This window comes from Diadema antillarum, unplaced genomic scaffold (genome assembly GCF_040938485.1).
Source record: "Diadema antillarum isolate AM-2024a unplaced genomic scaffold, OU_Dant_1.0 seq00000716_RagTag, whole genome shotgun sequence".
Lineage (NCBI taxonomy): Eukaryota > Metazoa > Echinodermata > Echinoidea > Diadematoida > Diadematidae > Diadema > Diadema antillarum.
This window is the reverse complement of record NW_027271620.1, coordinates 290,228-317,706: the sequence shown is the minus strand read 5'-3', so window position 1 is coordinate 317,706 and position 27,479 is coordinate 290,228. Positions and strand designations below refer to the sequence as shown.

General features: G+C 39.7%; 1 protein-coding gene across 1 annotated transcript in view; it reads right to left on the bottom strand.

Moving 5' to 3' along the window:
- LOC139737939 (ADP-ribosylation factor 1) overlaps positions 1–10,570 on the bottom strand; it is an 84,499-nt gene extending 73,929 nt beyond the window's left edge. Inside the window, exon 1 of the mRNA XM_071648603.1 lies at positions 10,365–10,570. The gene's annotated coding sequence lies outside the window, so the exon portion shown is untranslated. The remainder of the gene's footprint in view (positions 1–10,364) is intronic.
- Between the last annotated feature and the right edge of the window lie 16,909 nt (positions 10,571–27,479).

The window sequence follows — 27,479 nt, the reverse complement described above, 5'->3', positions numbered from 1 at the left end:
CTCGACAAGAAACAGATGGTACTCCTTGTCCTCTTAGATCTATCCGCAGTGTTCGATACTGTGGACCACGATTTAATGCTGATGAGAATGTTGCATCGTTTTGGAATCTCTGGAAATGTTCTCAAATGGTTCCACTCTTACCTGACTTTGAGATCCCAAGTAGTTACTTTGTTGGATTCTTCATCAAAGCAGTGCTACATCGAATGTGGTGTCCCGCAGGGCTCCGTGCTGGGACCTATCCTCTTTACCATGTATACTTCTCCTCTTGGTGACATAGCAAGACGTGTTGGCCTAAGCTATCATCTCTATGCTGACGACACGCAGCTCTATGTGGCCTTCAAGCCAGGAATAACCGATCAGATCTGTTGTCGGCAAATTCAGGATTGCTTGGCGGCAATGCAGGACTGGATGAGTGGCAATTTCCTGAAACTTAATAATGACAAATCTGATGTGATCCTGATAGGTTCCAGACATCAACACTCTGTGTTTGAGATGGAACACATTTCCCTGAATGGCCAGAATCTGTCGCTCTTGGAATCAGTTCGTGACCTTGGAGTGATCCTAGACAACAGATTGAATATGAATGACCACATGACAAGTGCCTGTAAGAGTGCCAACTACCATCTGAGGAACATTGCAAGAATTCGCAGATTCTTGTCTGAATCTGATGCAGTCAAGGTTATTCACACCCTAGTATCGTCAAACATTGACTATTGTAATGCAGTATTAACTGGTCTGCCTAACTCTTCTATCTGTCGCCTCCAAAGGGTATAGAACAGTGCCGCCCGTGTTCTAGCTCGTGTGAGGAAGAATGTCCACATCACCCCAATACCAAGACAATACCACTGGCTTCCAGTCAAGAAGAGGATTGAGTACAAGATTCTTACTCTTGTTTTCAAGGCATTACATGGCATGGCTCCGAAGTATCTTCAGGACTTGGTCACAGTGAAGCAGTCAGCTTATAGCCTACGTTCTTCGTCTTCGACGGTGCTACATGTTCCCAAAACTCGGACAACCTACGGGGATCGCGCCTTCCTCCATATGGCTCCTTCACTTTGGAATAAACTTCCGGATAATGTTCGTAGCATACACAGCCTAGATACTTTTCAACAACATGTCAAGGCATATTTTTTTGCTCAATGATATGATTAGGGTTTTTCTTTTGTGTGTGTGTGGTTTTTTTTTTTTTCTTCTACTGTTGGGCGTTGTCATTGTATTGTATTGTTTTGTATGGTATTGCACTGTATTGTAATGTATTATTTATTTGTACCTTTTCTATTTTCTCAAGAGAGAGCAGAAAGTGCTTTGAGTAGTTTGTAACTGGACATAGCGCTTTACAAGAAATTACTTATAATAATATAATTATATATATAATTAAGGACTTTGACTTGACTTTGACCCATTCATATGTTTATGCATTGAGTTATTTTCAAGGTACGGAGAAAAAGTGCAATTTCTGTATTGAATAGTAAATTGATACCATTTTCATCTGGCCTTTGACCCTAAAATTCATAAAATAATCACTGTCAGGCAGAACATGCATAAATATGTAGTACGTTTCAAGATAACTTGAGCCACTTCCGAGATATGGAGGAAAAGCTTATTAGTTCAGCACTTTCACTTGATCTTTGACCTTTTGACCTTTGAGGCAAAAACAAAAGAAAAAAAACTTTCCAAAGAATCTCTATTAGGTTATGCATACACACACCAAGTGTAAAAAATATAATAATCCTGCCAGCATTGCATAAACATGACAGAAATAGTAAAATTTTGAAGTGTTTCCCTTGACCTTTGATCCCTGACCTTTGACCCCATGAACCCTAAATTTTCTAGATAATCACTGCCAGTCAGTACATGTATATTGATATATAATATGTTCCATGAAGATACCTTGAACAATTTCCAAGACAGAGAAAAAAGGTGAAGTTTTAATATTTCTACTTGACCTTTTGACCTTTGACCTCATGACCCAAACTTTCACCAGAGAATATTAATTTGGTAATACATGTATACACTAAGTTTTAAGAAAATATCTTCAGGCATTGCATAGATATGGTGGAAATAGTGAAATTTTATGTATATGACCTTGACCTTTTGACCTTTGACCTTGAGCATGTGCACCCAAAAGTTGATAGGCACAACTTCACCCCCTAATACACATACATGCCAAGTTTCATTAGGATACCTCAAAAGGTTTTTATAGTTACCCTGTCCACAAAATTCATTACGGACGGACGGAAGGACGGACGGACAGACGGAAGGACGGATGGACGGACGGACAACCCGAAAACATAATGCCTCCGGCACCACTTCGTGGCGGAGGCATAAAAACCATGGTAGACCAGAGAGAGAGAAGAATGTAGAAGTACCTATGCTGGCTTTTTAAAAAAAAGGGGAAAAAAATTGCTTGGCTTCAATTCTATGAAACTAAAGACGACGTTGTACATAAGTATGTACAGCATGCTTGTGTCTATGCTGATACAGGAAAGACTATCATTTGTACATTCAAATCGAAGAGAAAATGTAATTCTAGATTTGAAACACTTAAGTAACTCACTAATCTGAAACTTACAATTTTGACAAATTCTATAACCTCATTTGATAATACAGTACCAGATTACAATGCATTTTGATGTGTAGATGTGGGGTACGAAGTAAGTGTGAGTTATGGCCTGACATAATACATGAAGATGTCTCAGAGCATACATGTATCTGTCTCTTCAAATAAAAAAGAAAAATGAATTCCCCATTTGATTGTGTTGTGTTTTTAGCACTCCAACCACAGAATTAGTATTGATATCGTGGTTCATGGCAAAAGTGAACTAGTCTTCATTTTACAGGATTTTCAGAAATCATGTTCATGACCTTGATAAGTCGTGACATATTCTTGGGGTGTGCAGTTGAAATATCACATTAAACATCATATGAAAATAAAGCATTCTAAATAAAGTAGGGTTCTTCCTTTGCTGTCAATGACAAAGATACCTGCTGTCACCTCAAGTGAATTTTCAGTAAGACCTGTAATGTTGTCATTGATGAGTGCCACAAGTAAAATTGTTTTGATTTCCCTTTGAGGCTGTAGTACATGCTGAACAGTGTACTGCACCTAAAATGATACTCAGAGAATCCCATTCCCTTGGACAAAGTCATTTTGTACAGAGGTAAAGTTGAAAATGGTAACTAAATTAAGAAAATGTCCAATATCAAAATGTTAAAAGGAGGAATGTTAAATGAAGACCAGCTGCACAGCCTGTCACGAAAATAAGAAAATACAAGTAGAAATAGATTCTATATTTTCCTTTCTTAATTATAGAATGACTCAATAATGTTGTTTTTACACTCTCCCTGAGGTAAACTGAATAGGAAAGGCAGATATAGACATATCCTTCAGAGTAGGTGCAAAGATAACCATTAACCAAACAAATAAGTACATATAGCATCCATGTCAAAAGGAGGTTTTCCCATCCACTTTGCATGCAATGTCCCATTATGGTATATGTACATGTAAGGCATCTGTCCCATATGTAAGCAAAATCTAATCAGTATAGATGAAGGACAAATTAAATTTCAACATGTTTAGTTTTGCTAATCTGGAGTTAAAATGAATAAATTAGAACTTCCTAAAGTATGATTGGTCAATGTTAGAAATCTTCAGAAAAAAACTTAAAAAAATACTCAAATCCTTACGTATGGGACACTTCGCTCTGGGAAAATGCATAATTTGCATAATTCAACTGTACCAATTGGAAATTAAACTAGCTCATGCAGGGGTCATGTCCATAAAGGAACTAGGTCAAGAACATATTCAGCTGATTTCAGATGAATATTTTTCATTTGTCCCATATGTAAGGTTTGTTTTTGATTTATGCAACTTAAGGCAGTATTTCTTGCATAAATTTGCATAATTCAATATTCTATTTCCTGGAAATACGCAATTTAACTCTTTGGCTACAACATGATACAAATAATTTTTAAATCAAATCCAGATGAATTTTGAGCATCAAAGGGGACATTATCTTGGACTTGCCCATTATCATTAATGAACTGCGTACGAATCGCGCATGATTCGCGCATGATTCGTGCATGAACGCAATAGCGGCAACATTTTCGTGAACGATCACTGATATTTGACGCATATTTCACGCACTGTTCACGTAAGAACCACACAAACTATGCAAAAATTATGTAAAACATGCAATAATGCGTAAACTTTTACGCGAAGCGGAGTTTTCAGCTGCTCAAAACCTGGAATTGCGTAAAGCGCCGATCTGGCATACATCGGCAGACAACTACGAAGGTTCCACCTCAGACAACTTTACTATTTTGCATATAATGACTGCTCACGAACCGTTTCCTGAAAAATAAGCAAAACTTCAAAATGTCATAACTTCCTTATTTTCACCCAATTTTGATCCAATTTTCATTGTTTTTGCTAGAAAATCTTATGACTTCTTTTCAGACTAACTTTCAGCTGTACTGTAATTCCCCTTTACCCCACATATATCTTTAAACAACAATGTAAGAAGATATTGTCTGTTCCATTAAGAGCCCCATTACTGCTAGATCCTGAGAAAGAAGAGCTAATCGTTTATGGTACAGGGACTAAGACCTGCTCTACTATGTAGAGGCAGTTGGGTAACAGTATGGGGCAAGAAAGAAGAAGTAGTGGGCCAAAAGACCTGACCGGTAGGACTGCTAATGGTTTGTTGACTTGCAGTGCATAAACCCTCAATATCGCATATAATACCCTCAACCCGCATAAACAGAGGACTCCTGTTATGACGAAGTCCTTTCGTTACATCGAAATTTTCGTTATAACCGATTGAATAAACAACTAGAAATGTCGCTATGGCGACTGATGCCTCCGCCATAATGCATGATTCTCCCAATAGGCGTATAGTACAATGTCTTCACAATGTGTGATCCATGACAGTTTCACATAACTGGCAAAATATTGATATGACAGGTTTGTCAGAAATGACTTGAATGTTCACTTTCCTTGAACTGGGTTTGCTATAATTGTCGAAGAGTGCAGGTACACATATTTGGGGAATTGAGAAGTTTTACTTGAATTCTGATGGACCCTTTTATAAGTTTATGAATTGAGTAATTTCGAAGGTATGAAGAAAGAGTGTAATTACAGTACAAAATAGATCTTTTTTTTTGGGGGGGGGGGGGCATTGAAACCTGGCCTTTGACCCTTAACCTTTGACCTTTGACATTCTGGCTGGAAATTTCCTGGAGAATCTCCATTAGGTAGTGTGTATACAATATATTACGTTTGAAAACTAATAATGCAAGCATTTCATATACTAGTGTACGAGGGAAATTTATTAGTAAAATATTGAGGAGTTGACCTTGACCTTTGACCCCATGACTATTGACCGATGTCTATGACCCCTAAATTCCCTAGATAATCTCTGCCAGTCAGTACATGCGTATGTACCAAGTTCCATGAAGATACATTGAACCATTTGTGGGAAATGTGATATTACAACATTTTCACCTAACCTTTGACCTTTTGACCTTTGACCTTATGACATGAAACTCTCTCTGGAGAATCTTTATGCAGTAGTACATGTCTGCACCAAGTTTCAAGAAAATACATTAGGACATTGCATAGATATTGGGGAAATAGCAACATTTTTAGCATTTGACCTTGACCTTTTGACCTCTGACCTCTTGCCAATTTCACTAAAAAACTACTCATCTACAATGTAATTGCCCCATCTTACTTCATCCTTGGACCAAGTTTGGTGAAAGTTGCTTCGTCCAGTTTTGAGTTATCACGTAAACAGATAAATTTCAGGATTTGACCTTGATTTTGACCTTTGACCTCAGACCGATTTCACTAAAAAACTAATCAAGTAATTGTCCCATCATACATCATCCTCCGACAAAGTTTGGTGAAATTTGCTCTATCCAGTCTTGAGTTATCGCGTTAACGGATACAATTTCATGATTTGACCTTGACCTTTGACCTTTGGCAGATTTCACCCAAAATCTAACCAACTAATTGCCCCATCATACTCTATACTTGGACCAAGTTTGGTAGAATTCAAGTCAATATTACTCAAGTTATCGCGTAAACGAAAGCGGACGGATGTACAGACGTACGTATGGACGGACGGACAACCCGAAAACATAATGCCTCCAGCACCACTTCGTGGCGGAGGCATAAGTAAAATTACAGAGAGTTGATAATGTTGCTGCCATAAATCTTCATTGTAACTGGAATTTCGTTATAATCAAGTTCGTTATAACAGCAATGCACTGTATTCCATCACACTGGTCAAATACCAGCCAAGTACACTGTACTTAGAAAGTTGGACTAAGCAGTTTTGAACAAAAAGACTTAAAGCTCAATATCACTTTTGATTTTAGAGAAACCTATCATTGAATATTCCTTACTTTAGGAGGTTTGAGGCCCCTGGGCTCACAAGGGAAATATGGTGCCCATTTGAGCACATTATGATCTTATCCCTCTAGGAATGCTACTTGCCAAGTTTGGTGATAATCTATCATGTTGTTTTCAAGAAGAAGCTGAAAAGTTACAATTTAAGCCTGCATTTGGAGCCCGCCCTCCCCCCCCCTCCCCCCCGACTCCAATGGGGGGCACCCCTGGATCTGCAATGAACAAATTTGGAACTCAGATTCTTTAATTCTGGGGGCATGGTGCCCATTTGAACGAATCGATCGTATCCCCCTAGGGATGATACCTGCCAAGTTTGGTAAAAATTGGTCATGGGGTTTTCAAGAAGATGAAAATATAAAAAGTTTTGCATGACGAACAATGGACGACAGACGCCGGACGAAGAGTGATGGCAATACTGTAAAACAAGGAATGTTTGTGTGCATTTAATTTCGAGAATTTCGCGAGAGCAGAGTTTCCTGAAATTAAAATGAACACTTAATATCTTGTCTACACCAGTACTGTATACGCTGTTATTTTCGCGAATGACGAGGCCATAGACATTTTCGCGAGATGTTGTTTTCGCGAATTGACGCCAATGCTTACTAAAATGCACTATCAACAGGGCGCATGGAGACATTTTCGCGTGTTCTTAAATTCGCCATCCAACTGTGATTCGCGAAATTCGCAAAAACAGCTTATACAATATGCACTGAGAGTTCACACGATTATTCAAAATGGCTGTCAGTGAAAGATGATGTACCGTTTGCACATGCTGCATATTATCTTTGATTTTGGTAAGTTGTGAATTGTGTATTTCAATATCGATATTACTGAAAAAAAAAAAAAAACGATTTAAACAAGACCAACAGCCAAACAATGATACTGTAGATTATTAATGGCACATGTATAGGAGAAGCATTATGTGCATTTTACACATTGTCAATAGAGGGTAAGGGTGTTGGTTTCAAAATACGGCGCAACTGAGCACGTCAAAATAACAACTAATGCATCTGAAGCAGCTATCTTGGAGCGTGTACCACAAATTGCATTTTCAATGCGCACTTGTGAATTCAGAGTATTTTCTTCACATGTGAGTAAAATTTCAGGCAAATTGTGAGATATTTTAATAAGTATCTATTGATAGAAAAACATTAGAGCAATATTTTTCTATCAATAGAAATGTGAATAATCTCACAATGCCTGAAATTCTACTTACATGTGGAGGAAATACTCCGAATTCACAAGCACGCGCTGAAAATGCAATCTGAGGTACACGCTCTGGATGGCGGCTTAAAACGCATGGCATGGAGTATTATTTTTCTGCACTCAGTTGCCCTGAAGCTTGTAAGTAGGTGTTCTACATTAAAACCGACCACCCCTCGCTCTTTTGATAATACATAGGATGTAGAAAGCGGATGTAAATGCACTTTTCCAACAAGCTATTATTTTTTCTAGCTGTCATTTTCCCCCTAATAATATTTGACAAGAACGTCAATATAGATTTATACAGTATATTCTAATCCTTTGATATCACTTTTGTCTTGAAGGACTGTTTGATGAATTTAAAATGAATTTCATTAGAAATCTTGTCTTCATAGTTGAGATAAATTAAATGAGTTGGTTATTGAATTTTTTTCACATTCATTTCTTGTTTTTGTATAGATCTATAAATGTTAATAGTCTATTAAAAGCTAGATAGGCCTACTACTACTAGTCTATTAAAAGCTAGATAGGCCTACTACTACTAGCACTAACGTTAGATCTAACGTTATAGCAGAGCCTATAAATACAAGCCTACGTCTACGAGTACGAGGCTTCAACTTGAACCCCCCTTTTCTGGGGGTACTGGAGGCAGATTGATATCTGGACTATTATCACACTTTATTGGCCCTAACATTTGTCACTTTACGAGCCTACTAGTACTAAATCTAACGTTAAATCTACCTGTAACTACCTCTTTGGTCGGTCTACGTCCAAGGTATGTGACGCCCTGAACAGTACAATGCATAAAAGTTCCACGTTATACCATTTGAGGAGGGAGTTCCAACTGGCTGTAGTTATTCAAACAGTTGTCAGATTTCTATTGATGTACAAAAGAATTCCACAGGTGCACTTGTGCCTTTGATGATCGATGTTCGACGCCGCCGTCTTGCTGAGCAATCTGACGATTCATTTTGAATGTTATCATAATGTTGGCCATATTTTGCTTAATTACAGTGTATTTACTGAATTAAATGAAATTTCACTTATTTATAAAGCATGTAAATCAAAAGTCAATTCCGTCCAGAAATTTGCGCATAAGTGTAAACCAGAGCTGTATCATGTGAAAATGATGAAAACTGTGCCATCCTGGAAAGCTGGTTTTATCACTTTTCCTCTTAATTTCCACAAATGAAACTAGAAGTAGAACTCTAACATTTCTAACATGAAATAATCTTCCAAGTATAATTCTTTATTGATAGATAGGCCTATCTATATCAGATTAGTGCCCGGGTATGCCCAGTCTAGTAATTTTCATCTTTATTTCAGCATTTTTTGCTCAATTTCTATTCGCGCATCCTCGTGTCTGTACCATACCATCTACCTTTTGTAAGAAGGGATAGCGAAAAGTAATTCCATCACAAAAACATAGACTACTCTATCTTCCTTTGAAAGTGGCTGGTGTTATGCAATGAGACACGAGTCAATTGTCTTCGTATCTGCGCGGCAGATCCTGTTTGGCACAGGCTTCAAATATTATTGAGCGGCGGCTTCGAACATCCAGCAACTTAGGAAATCATACACAACGAACGTAGATAGGCGGAACCTTGACCGAAAGATCGGTCTGTATCTGTCCGTCGGGGAATGTTCCGCAGAGACTGCGTCTGGCTTCACGGATCCCCTCCGTATACAGACCGAAGTCAATGATTGCGGCTCCTGTGTGGAGCAGTCGCGCACAGATCAAACGTTACGATAAACCAAATTTCAGACAGCTTTTTTACATTCAAACAAGTATGACATGACATGACACATTATGCAGCAATATTTGGGATAAATTTCTCACATTGTGCAATCGAAATACTCACATAACCTCGGTTATAATGCAGAAATTTTATCGATATCGCAACATCGCCGTTCGCGAGCAGTAAGTCGCCATTTTGAATCTGTAACAATTGGTAAGCCAATCACATGCGAGGTACGTGTTTTAGTAAAACAAATACGTAGAAACTACCTCGCATGTGATTGGCTAATAGATTCATAGTGTATGTTTCTGCAGTTTGAATGTGACGACGCGACAGGCTGTGTTTTACGTTGAAAATTCTCCTAAAATGTTGGATTATTCATTAATCTGGTGAGTGTAACGTATTCTTAAAAAAATAATTTCACCATACAAGCTTAAATTTGCCGACCTAGGGCCGTGAATTAGACGCAATCGAGAAGGGTGAGGTACCTCACCCAATTTTCCATAGAGACAGTGGTTAAGAACATCCACACAGCAATGGGTACTGCAACCTTCCGTCTGTCTACGGAGGACAGCGTTAATGGCAAAATATAAAAGAGTCCTCCGGACAGACGGATCTTTCTGTCTAGGCGGAACCCCACGTAGGTCTGACTGTGTGGTTCTATGGATATTGAATCGTTTCCGGCTCGTAAACAAGTACTGAAGTAGTATCGTACTCGTACTCAACTCTCGCCACACATTCTGTCTCTGGTGGTGTAGGCTAGGTACGTAGGCTTCAGAACAATCAACTTCTCCTATGATCCTATCTAACGTTTAGTAGTCCTAACGTTAGTTCTACTAGTAATGTTAGTCCGTTTACTTGAAGTTGTTACTTGAGGCAGAATTCTAACGTCAATGTTTAGGCCTAGCCTATTCAGCATCGTTCGGGTTCAGTCTGTGCATCTCAGTGATCTCATAATACAGTAACGTCGAAACGCACATTGTACATTAAACTAGTTGCACACTTACCAGATGCTAAAGTATTTTGCCATGAACTTCCTCACTTTCGCACGCTTTCTTTCTTGGCCGTTTCACCGAATTTTCTGTCAGAATCGGTACTATTCGTGGGGTTATACCGGGTTTGTGTTGGGCGCCGGGCAAGCGTACAAGTCATCCGTATTGCGTACACTCTGAGTATGTACGTACAGTAGCAGTACGAGTACAGAGCTAGCAGAGTAAGATGGAGTAGCTCTAGTCGATCTAGCCTTTTACCAAGGCCCTCTTGCTGTATGGTGGAGAGCAATTTGGGAAGAGAGCCTTGACAAAAGACTACATAGACCGGTGGTCAAAAAAAAAAAAAAAAAAAAAAAAAAAAGGTCAAGCGGTGGTCACGGACGCCGGACGTGTCCACCTCTAGCTCCGAACTTGGAATCTCTGTTATTTGGATAATTTTGATATTTTGATATTTTGGACTCACTTTGCATGTTTTATATATAAGTAATTTCTTATAAAGCGCTATGTCCAGTTACAAACTACTCAAAGCGCTTTCTGCTCTCTCTTAAGAAAATAGAAAAGGTACAAATAAATAGTACATTACAATACAGTGCAATACCATACAAAATAATACAATACAATGACAACGCCTAACAGAAGAAGAAAACACACACACACAAAAAAAAAAGAACCCTAATCATATGATTGAGCAAAAAGATATGCCTTGACATGTCGTTGAAAAGTATCTAGGCTGTGCATGTTACGAATATTATCCGGAAGTTTATTCCAAAGTGAAGGAGCCAAATGGAGGAAGGCGCGATCCCCGTAGGTTGTCCGAGTTTTGGGAACATGTAGCACCGTCGAAGACGAAGAACGTAGGCTGTAAGCTGACTGCTTTACTGTGACCAAGTCCTGAAGATACTTCGGAGCCATGCAATGTAATGCCTTGAAAACAAGGGTAAGAATCTTGTACTCAATCCTCTTCTTGACTGGAAGCCAGTGGTATTGTCTTAGTATTGGGGTGATGTGAACATTCTTCCTCACACGAGCTAGAACACGGGCGGCACTGTTCTGTACTCTTTGAAGGCGACAGATAGAAGAGTTAGGCAGACCAGCTAATACTGCATTACAATAGTCAATGCGTGACGATACTAGGGCGTGAATAACCTTGACTGCATCAGATTCAGACAAGAATCTGCGAATTCTTGCAATGTTCCTCAGATGGTAGTTGGCACTCTTACAGGCACTTGTGATGTGGTCATTCATATTCAATCTGTTGTCTAGGATCACTCCAAGGTCACGAACTGATTCCAAGAGCGACAGATTCTGGCCATTCAGGGAAATGTGCTCCATCTCAAACACAGAGTGTTGGTGTCGGGAACCAATCAGGATCACATCAGTTTTGTCATTATTAAGTTTCAGGAAATTGCCACTCATCCAGTCCTGCATTGCCGCCAAGCAATCCTGAATTTGCCGACAACAGACCTGATCGGTTATTCCTGGCTTGAAGGCAACACAGAGCTGCGTGTCGTCAGCATAGAGATGATAGCTCAGGCCAAAACATCTTGCTATGTCACCAAGAGGAGAAGTATACATGGTAAAGAGGATAGGTCCCAGCACGGAGCCCTGCGGGACACCACATTCGATGTAGCACTGCTTTGATGAAGAATCCAACAAAGTAACTACTTGGGATCTCAAAGTCAGGTAAGAGTGGAACCATTTGAGAACGTTTCCAGAGATTCCAAAACGATGCGACATTCTCATCAGCAGCAAATCGTGGTCCACAGTATCGAACGCTGCGGATAGATCTAAGAGGACAAGGAGTACCATCTGTTTCTTGTCGAGGGCTAGGAGGATATCATTTGTCACTTTGACAAGAGCAGTTTCCACACTGTGCCCTGGTTGATATGCGGACTGCAGGTTTTCGAACAGATCATTTCCCTTGAGGTACTTGCACAGGAAATTTCCAACAACTTTCTCAAGAACTTTGGAGACAAACTGTAGTTGCGAAATCGGTCTATAGTTGTCGAGAGAGTCAGGATCAAGAGTAGTCTTCTTCAGCAGGGGCGTGACATGAGCACGCTTGAAGATGTCTGGGACAATGCCAGTTACAAGGGAAGAGTTAATGATCTTGGCGATGATGTCTGCAAATCTCTCCGGGGCCGCTTTCACCATCCACGTTGGAACAGGGTCAAGGGCACACGACTTGCAGGGTGAGCTTTTGATGATTCTAGAAACCTCGACTGATGATACGAGTTGGAAGGAGAGCCATGTAGAGGAAGGAGGGTGGGAAGTTTCATGAGCTGTTCCACTGGCAGAGAAGTTGGATAGCACATTGCGGATGTTGGATATCTTCTCATGAAAGAAGTCACTAAACATGTTGGCAAGATCTGCTTCACTATCATAGATGGTAGGTAACCTTTTTGATTTTGATCTTCCTAGGAGCTCATTAACCAGACGAAACAGAAGCTTTTGATCACCGTCACAGTCCTTTATCTTCTGCTTGATATGATCTTTCTTGGCTACAGATGCCATATCAGTGAAGATATTTCGTTGCTTTGTAAACTCTTTGCGATCCACAGGGAGTCCTGATTTACGCCAGCGTCTTTCTGCCCTCCTTACATGCTGTTTCTGTTGCCGCAAGCCACCTGTGTACCACGGCACTGGCTCACGTTCAGGTACACGTACAGTTTTCATTGGGGCATGCTTTTCCAAAGTACATTTGATTGTGGCATTATAACAGTCGGCAAGATCATTAGCATCAGCTTTGTCCCAAAAATCCTTCTGATTCAGAGCTGTTTCAATATCGTCGAGGAAGGAAGGAATGTCAACTGAGCGCAGTTTACGAAATTTCCTGTCACATTTCTTGTGAGAAGACTCCTCAAGTCTACAGCAGAAATGAACAGCTGCATGGTCAGAGATAAACGATCCGATCGAAACGTCCTTTGGATCCAGGAGCTTATAAGAACACTTGATTATAATGAGATCCAGGATATGACCTGCCATGTGAGTTGACTGATTTACGAGCTGAATACAGTTGCAGTCATTCAAAAGATTGGCGAACTGGGCAGCTTCCGGATTGTCCAGATTATCCATGTGAATGTTGAAGTCCCCCATAATGATGAAATTATCCTGCCTAGTGACCAGATCTTCCAGATAAGGGGTGAAATCAGTTAAGAACTGATGCCTGGAGAGTCCATTCTGCGTAGAGGGTGGAGGTCTATAGACTGCGACCAGAAGCGTTGACAAACTAGCAGCCCTAAGATCGAACTCGGCACATTCAAAGCTTTCACATTTCTGAGGAGGTCGCAGCTTGATGCTTATGTGACTTTTAGCTACAATACCAAGACCACCACCACGACCATTTCTGGGCACTGAGATGAAGCTGTAGCCATCAGGGTCTGGAAGTAACTGTCGAGGGGTGACTTCATCTCCATCCGTCAGCCAGGTTTCAGTAATTACTAAGACATCAATGTCATGATCGAGGAGAAATGTTTGAATGAGAGCAGCTTTGTTGCAAACTGAACGTGCATTTAGAACAGCGCATTTTGCAATGGCAAGAGGCTGAGCATTCACTGATCTACCCCGATTTATATCTTTAGGAGGTATATCTTCTTCGCTTGTTGATGCTGCGTGTCTCTGTTTTCGTCTCCCACCCCTTACGCCTCGATGTCTCCTAATCCGCTTCCATCTTCCCCTTTTTTTGAGTGAAGACAAGGGAAGTGTCTGAACATCAAACGTGAAATGATCTCCATCCTTATTCGGTAAACAAGATATTCGGCTTGGGTCTGGATTGAGACGCAGAAGAAAGTCACGATCATATACAATATGGCTTCCCATCGATGTGTGGTAACTTGCAGTTATAACAGAGAGCTGCTTCACGGATGCAGTCAGTACATGGTTCACACAGTACAGCTGATTGACAGACAGAAGCAGAGCCAAGATCCAGACAATGGGAAGAATGGGGGATAAACTGATTAAGTCCATGTTGCTGAAGTCACTGCAGCACTAGTGAAAGAACAGGTCCCATTCATGACGAGGATGAGTGAACTTGGATAATGTCCATATACATGCACAGTGAAGGCTGACACTCAGCTAGTATGGCTACTGCAAGCCTGAAGCCAAGAAGGTCAGAAGTTGTTCTGACTGATAAGTCCACAGAAACATGAAACCAATCGTCGAAAAATGTCTAGCAAGTTCCATGTGCCACAACAAAGAGACTGATAGCAATTCTACTCCAGCAACTCTAGTAGAAACAGGTAGAATACATGATCTTGGAGAGAGCAGACAAGGGGGCAGCCTGTTAGGCGCCACTCACTAACCATTTTGGGCCATAGTTTGAGGCATATGGAATATACGTCTTTCTAGAAGCACGCCGTCGAACAGTTTTAAGGTAAGCAAACATCCGGAATTTCGCACTTCGCACCAATATAGATATAACTCAACTTTCCCGCCAATTGGCGTCTTGTGAAACCATGGCGGTGGCTGCCGCCTCACGAGAATACGATAGAGCTGTAGACCCCAAAGGGGCTTTGACCCCAAGGGGACAGACAGCGACACTAGCTATGATAAAGTTCATGAAGAAGATTACAGAGTTGTTTCAGGCAGGCGTAAGAAACGAAAGTACAGAGAAGGCTTAAGTACGGTGGAAGAGATAAGCACCAGAAGGGACTCTATGTCAAATTCCACAGATTCCGAAACGGACTATGACAATTACGAAAACGTCTTTCGTACGCCAAAAGCAAATCCTCCAGATCTGAAAGTGTTTATCACCCCCATCGAGCGTTCCAAATCTCTTCGCAACATAAGTTTACTGGTAATTGCCAAATCAATCCAAATGTGTCAGGAAGCCCGCCAGAATTCATGAAAAGTATGAACGCAGGAATCTTAGTTAAATGCCGCAACGAAAAACAACTCAGACAAATTTCCGATATTCAGCAAATCGGTAATGTCCCGGTCAAAACACAAAAGCATCAGAGCATCAGAGCATCAGAGCATCAGAGCATCAGAGCACCAAAGCACCAAAGCAGAACGCTCCTCTGAACGGACGTGTCATGCCTGCTCCTGCTCTGATTTGATACGGACACACGCCAAGTTCAAAGATTTGGCGGGAAACTTACAATCGGCTGCGGACCATCGGAACCCTCCTTCAATGCCCGGCCGACCCGAGCCCTGAGGATTTGTGCCATCAAACCCAACAAACTTGGGAGCCCAGGCCACAGCCAGCTGAAGCAATATAAAGTGGATACTTCTTGCTGATTCTGCTGAGGCACTTGTGGAGAGAGTTATTGGTGGACGGACTTATACAGTTAAGATTCGGTTACTTAACCTCATTAGTTGAAGGCCAAGGTAAGCTTGTTATTGTTGGCAAACTCCTTCTGCACAATTCTACTAATAAAAGCCGTCACTAACAAAGTAAGCGACCTTTTTAGGCGGGAAAAAAATGAATCAAAAGTACATCTGAATATGTTTGCAGATGAAACCTCATCCAGCGGCGAAGAGGCCTACCATCAGGCCGCTATGGATGTGCGTAGTTCAATATCACCTAGACCTAGCAAGCATATTGAAATAGGAAAGGGAACAGAAGACAGCGAAGATGAAGACAATGGCTGCAGAGTAGAAAGGAGGAAGAGAAAAGTTAGACCTAGATCTAAATCCACAGTTGAGACTCAGGAGGAAAAAAGAATTAGAAAAGAAAGTGTGTGTAATGAGACAGATAGATCTACTTCTAAAATAGCAACTACAGAAACGGGACAAAATCAAAGATCAAATATGGCGGTAACCATAGTGGGATTAGGTGAGCAAAATGTTTGTCAGATCAGCCCCGTCAAACTAGTACAGCACCTACATAAACAAATCGGGGAAGTTGAAAAAATGTACAAAGTGAAAGAAAAGCGGGTACTGAAAATCGTGTGTAAAGATGAAAAACAGATGAAGAAAGCCTTAGAAATGAGTGAGTTGGCAGGGGTATCTGTGAAAGTTGAAAGAATACAATCAAAAGTGGTGGGTAGCAAAGGAGTCATCCATAGAGTTGATGAGCAGATTACTGAAGAAGAGCTGCAAGAATTGTTGAAGGACCAAGGAGTCATGCAAGTAAAGCGTTTCAAAAAAAGGGTCGAAGGAGTACTAAGCCCCACACCTTCTGTGCTACTGTTTTTTGACACGCAACAAATGCCCGCATCTATCACCTTTTTGTATCAAACATACAGAGTGCATGAATACGTAGCTCCCCTCACACGATGTTTCCAATGCCAACAATTCGGACACGTAAAAAGCCAGTGTAGGGGGAAAATAAGATGTGTGAGATGTGGTGATAACCACCACTTTGAGGAATGTCAAACAAAGGACAACCCAAAGTGCTTTAGATGTAAAGAAAACCATTCAGCGGCTTACCAGGGCTGCATCTACTACAAAGAAGCTAAAGAGATACAGACGCTCAAACTTGAGAACAAGGTGTCGTACGCACAAGCTGCAAAACAATATAAGTCGCAGCAGTCTACTGAAATGAATCGACAGAGTGTGTCGAATACCCAACCCTCACAACAAGTAGAGACGACACAACAGGCCAGTGAAAAAAAGCGACAGAATTTACCCCAAGAGAATGAAAAAAATAGGACCCCCCAAAGCACACAATCAAATACAGTTGAAAGTCCGCCTCTGAAACAGAGAATAATTATGGTACATCAAGGAACCCAAACGGAAAAAAGAGAACCTGCTGAGGAAAAAAAAAGAGCAAACAGGGGAACCAGAACAACCAGCCACGTCATCTTTCAATGTCAATGTTGATTTTTTGTCATTTGTCACTTTCATCATCAATAATCTGGAGAAAGAAACAACTCATTCGAACAGAATTAGACTTGTGGTTGAAGCAGCCAAACGATGCTTAGATATACAAGATGTGTCACCCGAACTCATCCATGAACGTCTTCAATGAGTCAAAATACTCAAAGCGAACAGGATATACTTCCCGTCGCACATATCATGTATTTAATATCCTTCAATGGAATGCCCAGAGCATGAATGCTCATGGAACAGAATTTTACAAAAAGTTGATAGAAGGTAAAGAACGGACAAATTTACCAGATATTATATGTATACAAGGAGTGGCGTATCTAGGGAAAACGGCGCCCGGGGCAAGCGCGAAAATTGCGCCCCTAATTTCTGAAAAAGTGTTCGACCCCAACCCCATCCCGGTAGGGACTTCAGACAAAGTCCATATGCTTTTTCAAGCACTTAAAAGGGGTCTTTTGAGGGTGATTTGAATGTAATGAATTTTGATAAATTTTGGCGAGCGAGCGCAGCGAGCGAGCGGAAAATTTTTGTATTTCAGCTTACAAGACATGGAATTCTTGTCATTTTTTGCTTATCAAATCTTAGAATTCTAATCAAGATATACTGACGGCCTTACAGATAACGATTTATACCAACAAACTGAGGGTTTAAAAAATACTCCAAATTAGTACGCGCGAGTGCACCGAAATTTGTATATTTCCACGTCATCATCACGTTTTGTTCTTATCTCTCTTTTTCTCTTTTTGATAAATTTGGCGAGCGAGCGCAGCGAGTGAGCCGAACATTTTTTGTATTTCAGCTTGCAAAACATGGAATTGTTGTCATTTTTTGCTTATTAAATCTTACAATTCTGCTCAAGATATAGTGACGACCTTACAGAAGACGATTTATACCAACAAACTGAGGACTAATACTCTAAATTAGTACGAGCGAGTGAGCCAAAATTTGTGTATTTCCGCGTCATCATTACGTTTTTTTTCTTATCTTTTTTTATTTGTTTTTTTTTGCCTCAACCCCCCCATGTTCATAACCGTTGGCGTCCTTTTGATCCAATCGGCGATCGCTTCAGAATGAATGAAATTGCAGCCGCTGCTCCTTACAACATTTTTCCTGCTAAATATACAATGACATGTGTGAACACAGTAGACATTGTCATTTTATCCGCGTCATCATCACGTTTTGTTCTTACCTTCTTTCTTTGATAAATTTTGGCGAGCGAGCGCAGCGAGCGAGCCGAAAAATTTTGTGTTTTAGCTTACAAAACATGGAATTGTTGTCATTTTTTGCTTATTAAATCTTACAATTCTACTCAAGATAGAGTGACGGCCTTATAGATAACGATTTATACCAACAAACTGTGGACTTGAAAAAAATACTCTAAATTGTACGAGCGAGTGAGCCGAAATTTGTATATTTCCGCGTTATCATTACGTTTTGTTCTTATCCTGCTTGATTTTTTTTGCGCCCCCCTCCCCCTATGTTCGAAACCGTTGGCGCCTTTGTTTTGATCCAATTGGCGATCGCTTCAGAACGAAAGAAATTGCAGTCGCTGCTCCGTGAAACATTTTGCCTGCTAAATATAAAATGACATGTGTGAACACAATAGATATTGTCATTTTATCCGCGTCATCATCATGTTTTGTTCTTACCTTCTTTTTTTATATAAATTTTGGCGAGCGAGCGCAGTGAGCGAGCCGAAAATTTTTGTATTTCAGCTGACAGAATATGAAATTCTTGTGTGAACACAATAAACATTGTCATTTTGTCCGTGTCATCATCATGTCTTGTTTTTATCTTGTTTGATTTGGTTTTCTGCCCCCCCCCCACCATTCTCCCTCCCCCCCCCCTCTTTCCGGGCGAGTTTGTTTTTCTTTTTCATTTTCTTCTTCTTCTTCTTTTCTTTTTTCTTTTTTTTCTTCTTCTTCGTTTTTTTCCTCTTTTTTCTTCTCCTTTCTTTTTTTTTTCGTTTTTTGCGCCCCCAAGGAGTGGCGCCCGGGGCACGAGCCCCCCTTGCCCCCCCCCCCCCTAGATACGCCACTGTATACAAGAGAGTTGGTTTACAGATTATAATGTTTTCAATATACCTGATTACAACTCTGTTATTAAGAACAGAGGTTCAGGAGGTAGAGGCGGTTTGGTGATTTATATTCATAAATCTATCATTTTTCAAGAGATACAAACCCCATCTTCTGAAGAGTATCAACGAATAGATGTATTTTCTTTTAATAGACCAGTATCAATTATAAATTATTATAATCCATGTAAAAAATTAGATATATGTAAATTGGAAGATATGATTCAAAATTGTTTTACCGATTTCATATTGTTCGGTGATTTCAATGCCCACAGCGTAGTGTGGGGTGGAAGGAAAAGTGGTGGTTAAATTTTTAGAAAAGTATAATTTGGTTTTATTAAATGATGGATCAGCAACTAGACTGGACCCGCATACGGGTCTTTGGTCATGTTTAGATCTGACCATTGCTTCGCAAAAGTTTGCGCATGAATTAAATTGGAAAGTATTGGAAAGTAATTTCGGTAGTGATCATTTGGTTTTAAAATGCTCATTGATTCGAAAATATTCTAATGTAAAAGGAACAGGAATTAACGAAAAGGTATGGTCATTTAAAAATGTTGATTGGAATTTATATAAGAAAAGAATTGCTGATAAAATGTTTGCATTTGGATATATTACAAGTGATAGAAGATATGAATATTCAAGAAAAATATACTTTGATTGTAAGTTTGATTAATGAGGTAGCAGAAGAAAATATTCAAAAGGTATATATAGGTGGAAGAAAAGGAAAGGATCCAGCGCCATGGTGGACAGAGAAATGTGAACAGGTGATCAGAGAGAGAAATCGGTATAGAAATAGAGTAGGAAGGCATTATAAGACAGAAGATTTGGTAAAGTATAAAGAAAAGAAAGCGTATGCTCAGAAAGTTATAAGAGAAGAAAAGTATAAATACTGGCTCAAATACTGCCAGTCGTTTAATCGAATGACGGATGTGGGTAAAGTTTGGAAAAAAGTGAAAGGATTACAGAAAAGTAAGGAGAATACTTATGTTAGCAGTAATTTATTTGAGATGGATAAGATGGCACCGGTAATAGATATATTACAAAAAGCAAATCTTATTGCTAAGGCGTTTCAGTTGATCGAAACAAATGATACATGTAATTCAAAAGAAGAAGAAAAAAGGAAACATATTGAGAATGAAGTAATCAAAGTAAATTCATATGAGCAAGTTGATAGTCCTTTCAATGAGGAGTTAAAGAATGCGTTGAAAGAAATGAAAAATACAGCGGCAGGAAAAGATGGTATTAATGCTATCATGGTACAATCGCTACCTGAAATTATGTATAAATGTTTATTACAATTGTATAATGATGTATGGATTAAAGCAATTTTTCCAGTTGAATGGTATCAATGTATACAAATTCCTGTGTTGAAACCGGGAAAAGACCCCACGAATCCTACGTCATATCGCCCGATTACTTTAATCTCAGTGATGTGTAAGATCATGGAAAGAATGGTGAAAAACAGATTAGTATGGTATTTGGAGAGGAAGGATATATTAAATCCGTTTCAAGCGGGTTTTAGAAAAAATAGAAGTACTATGGACCAGTTGGTGAGATTAGAATCTGATGTACAAAAAGGAATGGCGAATAAAGAATATGTGGTTGTGTTCTTAGATTTAACTAAGGCTTTCGATAAGATCTGGAGAAAAGGTTTACTTCAAAAGATTGAAGCGATTGGAATTAAAGATAGAATGTTAAGGTGGAGTGCTGCATTTTTGGGAAATAGACAATGTGTAGTAAAGTTAGATGGTGTATATTCTGAAGAATATGTGCTGAAAAGGGGGACTCCCCAAGGAAGTGTTATGAGTCCAGTTTTGTTTAATGTTATGCTGAGTGATTTAAAATTGAAAGAAAATTGTGTTAAATTATCAGTATATGCTGATGATATAGCGTTATGGGGTATGAGTAGAAATTTATATTATTTGCAGAAGAAATTACAAAGAGCAATTGACGAAATTATGTCATGGTGTAGAGACTGGAAGATAGATGTTTCAGCCGATAAATCAGCTGTGATGGTATTTACTAATAAACAGAAAAATAATGTTAAATTATTTATTGAAGGATATGAAATTAAACAATATGTGGAATATAAGTTTTTAGGAATGTGGTTTGATCAGAAGTTAAACTGGAAAAAACATATTGATGTTATTAAAGACAAGGCTGTAAAGCGATTGAATTTGATGAGATGTGTTGCTGGTACACCATGGGGCAGTAACGGACAAATATTACTGACGGTATATAAAGGATTGATAAGATCAATTTTAGATTATGGATGTGAATTGTATGATGCTGCAAGTAGTAGCACAAAACGTAAACTTGATTGTATTCAATATCAGGCTTTGAGAATAGTTACTGGTGCAGTGCGTAAGACATCTCTTGAAGCTTTACAAGTAGAGTGTGGAGAGATGCCCTTAAAATTTCGCAGAAGTATATTTGTTGATAAGTATAGATTTTATTTAATGTCTTTTGAAAGGAAACGGCATTCTACAGTTGAAATATTACAGCCATGTTGGTATTACTGTAAGAGTGCTGGTTTTATGGTGTTGGTAGCGTGGTGTGCACTCTCAACTGTAGTATATGATGTCAAGCCACAATCGAACATTAGTCCATGCAGGAGACAAGGTGGTGGTTCCAAGATATACAATTTAGTTTATTAGATATAATAATCAGGAATTCCAGAATGGTGCATAATATTGACGAGGGAATATTGTCGGTAGTATATATAAAGAATACTGTTCCACTCCTTCTTGGCACATGACCGAACAGAGTCGGGGCCGGAGTAAGATTGATTCCTCAACTCCAGAAGCATAAGATATATAGGGACATGGATAGAAGTTAAGAGATTAGTAGGAGAGGATCTATGATGTGGGGATTATAGGTTCATTGAACAGTACCGTGTAAGGGACTGGTGGTGGGAATTGTAAACACAGTTAGTCTGAATTTACTTAAACTTGATTGAGGACAAAGGGAAGGATTAACTATTGAGTAGAGATTAACCAAAGTAATAACAAAGATGGTTGGGTTCTGAATGGAAGTTTCATTGGAGGTTTGATGGTCTTGTTAATAAAAGGATATGAGACTATAAAGCTGGGAAGTGTACATAGGGTTTTGGATTGGACTGGTCGTATATTTAGACAGTATAATTGGGGCAGGAAATGGGGATAAATTCTTAACTTGGTCAATCAAGAGACACTTATAAATTACATGAGATTTGTTCTGTTTTAAGATATAAACTCCCTACTTCTCCATCTTACATTCGTCCAATCTTTCAAAAAGAAACGTCCTCGTTTCATAATTATATACTGCAATATTTAAAGAGTTCAAACGATTGACAAATAAAAAAATTCTAATACATTTACGGAGAGAAAAAAATTATAAGAAAACACTGTTGACATGTTAACATAATAGAAATGATTGCTACACAAAACATAATCAAATTGAGTAGCATATTGATAATTAACAAATTAGTGAAATAATTAAAAAGAAGATTGATGTGTACATATATCTTGCAGATGAGGTATATAAGAAAAATCATCAAAGAAACCTATTTTCCAGGGGACATATCATTGTCTTGAGAGGTGTAGGAAAGACAGCATGGCCTACACATAGCATAGTAACCAATACATGCCGAGGTAACAATATACATTAAATTTAGAATGGAAATAGAAGGGATAGGAAAATAAGAGATCATCATAGTAATCCACAAACTATATGTAAAACTCAAAGAACAATCAGAGGTCCAAGAATTGACAAAAATTATATTACCATACGTTAAAAAACACTTAACATAAATGACAAAACTACAAACTAGAAGAATACACTGATTGCATACATCTAGTCTTGTGCAAAGCAAATATGTTGAAAAATGAACAGTATAATCATTTAAAAAAACCACTTTAGAAGAGGAACAGACAGAGGAGAAAGGAGAATCAAGCAATTAGATTAAATGACCTAAATTATACAGAGTTGGTGTCTTTGAAATGCACCATGCAACAAACTTGTAAATAATGATGTTGATGAACGACATGTAAAAAAATATCTGGCATCAAGAGTAATTCAAATTGTGTAGATAATATTATGTATAAGAAAAAAAATTGGGCAAACAACAGGACATTTATATGTGGTGAAAATGTGCATATATATCTAGACTGCAACAAGTTTACTAATGGTACAATTTTTTTCCTTTTCTTTTTCTATACAAAAGCAATTGATCAGAAAAAAAACATTCTCACAAAAATCAAAAGTTACAACCATACATAACTAAGAAATTTATGCTAGAAAGTAAAAACACTTAATAATCATGTTAAAAAAATTCTTTCAGAAATAAAACACAATACACATGCTAACAATGAAAAACCTAAATACCAAATAATGCTACAAATTTACATCAGAAGTTAAACCGACATTATTGTTGAGCAAGAAGCAGAAATCGGGATATAAAACGGTCAAGAAAGTGGCAATTGAACGTGACAGAGAGTGAGAAGGAAAAAAGGGAAAGTATGGACAATGCAGTAAAATGAATGAACAGCCATGTGGGACGGGGAGGAGTGAGCAAAATATCATTGAAGGTGCAAAAAGAATGTATAAAATAGAGATGACATTAAAAACAAAGTTTCACTACTAAGAAATAGGAATTCAAGTGCCCACGAATCGGAAGGGATAAGGGAACTTGCCATAAATGCTCAATGAGGCGTAAATAATAAATGAGAATCTTGAAATTTGAAATTTGGAAGTAAAAGAAAAACAGGCTCATTATATCTTGTCGCAAATATGACATCATAAATTATGATGGGTCATAATCAGTTGGGGGATTAGGAAGCTGACTGCTGTGTGTCCGAACACTATCGGTATGTACCACAGCGTGTGTATCGTAAAAGAGGTGCGATGAGGCAATGGACATGTGGGAGGGGACCACAGAGTCCAAATTCGTGAAGTGGCTGGGAGAGGGCCGAGGAGAGTGAGAATGGGGCAGAGATGGGGGAAGGGGCTGAAATGTGTGGGTTTGCAAGGAAACAGTACAGTGAGCTGGAAGAGGGGGTTGGTAGTCGGGCAAATCAGGAGGAGAAGAGGTGGAGAAAGGGGTGGAACTGTCCGAATCAGTCCCAGTGGAAGATGATGTAGGGGCGTCGGAGTCAGAGTCAAGGGGAAGAATGTCGCAGTCAATAGTAAGAGGGGAAAGTGGGCTAGAGGTTGGATGAGTGCATTTCAGAGATCGGATTGGAGTTGGGGAAGATGGGGATGAGGGGTGGGAAATCACTGCACATGTTTGTGGTAGTGAGGGAGGCGGGAAAACTGAGGTGCGATATGAATTACAGGCCTCACAGTGAGAGCAGAGGTCCGCGATGTCTTTGCGCATCCCATGCCAGTAGCAGAGCTCTTCGATGAGCTCGATTGTCTTGGTTGTACCGAAGTGGAGAGCTGACATGGAGGTATGCATGACAGACAGGACAGTAGGGATCACAGAATAGGGAATGACAACCTGCTCTATCATTATTCCAGACGGATGTCTCTTCCGCCGATACAACAATCCATCACGAATTATGAAACGCTCAAACTGATGCCGGAACTTGAACAAGCATTCCTCGTAATGAGGGATGGCCGATTTGGGGGGTACATATCCAGAACGGATCCAGGCAGTGACCTGCCGGATGATTAGATTCTGGTGCTGAGCCTGATGAAGGCGTACACCATGTTCTAACAGAACACTAAAAAAGGAGGACAGGTTAGTAGGAGGTGCGGGAGGAGAGGGAGGAGATGAAATTGACGATGAATCAGCACATGCTGATGCCGATGACGGAAGTGAAGCTACTTCAATCGGTATAGCTGGTGATGGGGATGAGGGAGGGGACGGATTATGACCTCTGTCTATTGTTGAAGGGAAAGATGAAGATACAGGTAAATCGTCATGGCCACCTTTGTAAAGACCACCAGGAGAAGGAGGTGGGGGTGGAGAAGAAAGCTTTCTCATACCGGGGGTATCATGTGGAGGTGGGGGTGGAGAATGAAGTCTGGTGGAGGTTGGTTGGGGTGACCGAGGAGGGAAGGAATCATCCCAAGAATATGATGTGTCATGAAATGATGGGGTACGAGGGCGATGGGAATGCTCACGATCTGGGGGATATGCATGAGACTGAGAGCCAGTGGTTCCAGGTAAAACCCCAGGAGAGAGTGTATTAGGGCCATATCGATAATGCCTTGAATCATCATAACGATGATCGTAACCATACCGACTGGTTGAAGAGATGGAGTGGTTAGAGTAGCTAGAGTAGCGATCAGGGGAAGGAGAACGCGAGTGATAATGATGATGTCGGGAATGGGAAGAACTATAGCCAGGAGAAGGAGAACGAGGACGATAGTGTGAACGAGAATGGGAGTAGGATGAATGGCGCTCCGGGGAGGGAGAACGGGAGTGATAGGGGGAGCGATAGGAATGATAGGAGGGTGAATGGGGTCGAAAACTGTGAGATCGATCTCGAGAGTAATTATGATCCCGGGAAGAATACATTGTGTTGAAAAGAAAAGTATGTGGAAAAGAAGGAATATCAATGTACAGAATCAATATAACCAAATGTCTAGAGTAACAATGAGGGGAAAAACAGCCAACTAAAGATAAGAACACCAACTACAAATAAGATGGCAAAAAAAATATCTAAATGTTATTTACACAATGGTAACACAAAAATGTCAATCTGGCCACGTTACCTCAAGGAATTCAAGAGAAAAAAAATGTTACAATTATTAAGTGTATCTACAACACAGTGTGTTGTGTAAATAAATTGATTCAGGGATCAACATGATATGGTTTAAGAAAATTCCAATGCAATTTGAATGCAAACGAGGGGGTGGGAATGATAGTGTTCAGAGTCCCAAATAAAAAAAAATTAACTCAATCAGTGAACTTAGCTGCAACCATTAAGAACTGGAATTATTATGCAGGGATGTGGAGAATCTGGAGGACACGTGTAGGAGGAACCAACATGGATGCCGTCTGATAAAAGATATGGAGGTAGTGGAGATCCTGATCAGGTAGATCCGCCAATGAGCTGAAGACAGGCCGTGAGCGAGACAGAAGAAGATGATATAGGGTACAATGACATCAGATAGGATGAACCATTCTCACACCAGCACAGGATTCGATGACAAAGTAGATATAACTGGGCAGGCCACTAGCGATGGACGTTCCAAGGAAAAGAAGAGGGCAGAGGTAGTGCAGGTATGAAAGAATTATATCAGAGAAACTGGTAAAGGAAGCGTGCAGGCATCCACAAAGCAATGTAGAAACTTGTATCCAGTCGAAGGACAGCATGAACACATCATGTAGAGTCTTCATGTACAAACAGCATACACACTGGCTAAACAAAGCACAGGTCAGGAAGATGAAGACATCTCAGGACAAGGCGACATCGAGTCATCATGTAGTGATGCTCCAAGCCAAGGCAGCAAGGAACAAATTATCAGCGAAGTGAAATTGTAAGTCCGAGCGGTTGCGATGGCCACCAGTTTAAACCGCTGCTACCACTGTAAGAGTGCTGGTTTTATGGTGTTGGTAGCGTGGTGTGCACTCTCAACTGTAGTATATGATGTCAAGCCACAATCGAACATTAGTCCATGCAGGAGACAAGGTGGTGGTTCCAAGATATACAATTTAGTTTATTAGATATAATAATCAGGAATTCCAGAATGGTGCATAATATTGACGAGGGAATATTGTCGGTAGTATATATAAAGAATACTGTTCCACTCCTTCTTGGCACATGACCGAACAGAGTCGGGGCCGGAGTAAGATTGATTCCTCAACTCCAGAAGCATAAGATATATAGGGACATGGATAGAAGTTAAGAGATTAGTAGGAGAGGATCTATGATGTGGGGATTATAGGTTCATTGAACAGTACCGTGTAAGGGACTGGTGGTGGGAATTGTAAACACAGTTAGTCTGAATTTACTTAAACTTGATTGAGGACAAAGGGAAGGATTAACTATTGAGTAGAGATTAACCAAAGTAATAACAAAGATGGTTGGGTTCTGAATGGAAGTTTCATTGGAGGTTTGATGGTCTTGTTAATAAAAGGATATGAGACTATAAAGCTGGGAAGTGTACATAGGGTTTTGGATTGGACTGGTCGTATATTTAGACAGTATAATTGGGGCAGGAAATGGGGATAAATTCTTAACTTGGTCAATCAAGAGACACTTATAAATTACATGAGATTTGTTCTGTTTTAAGATATAAACTCCCTACTTCTCCATCTTACATTACGATCGATTTCATTGGAAAACCGG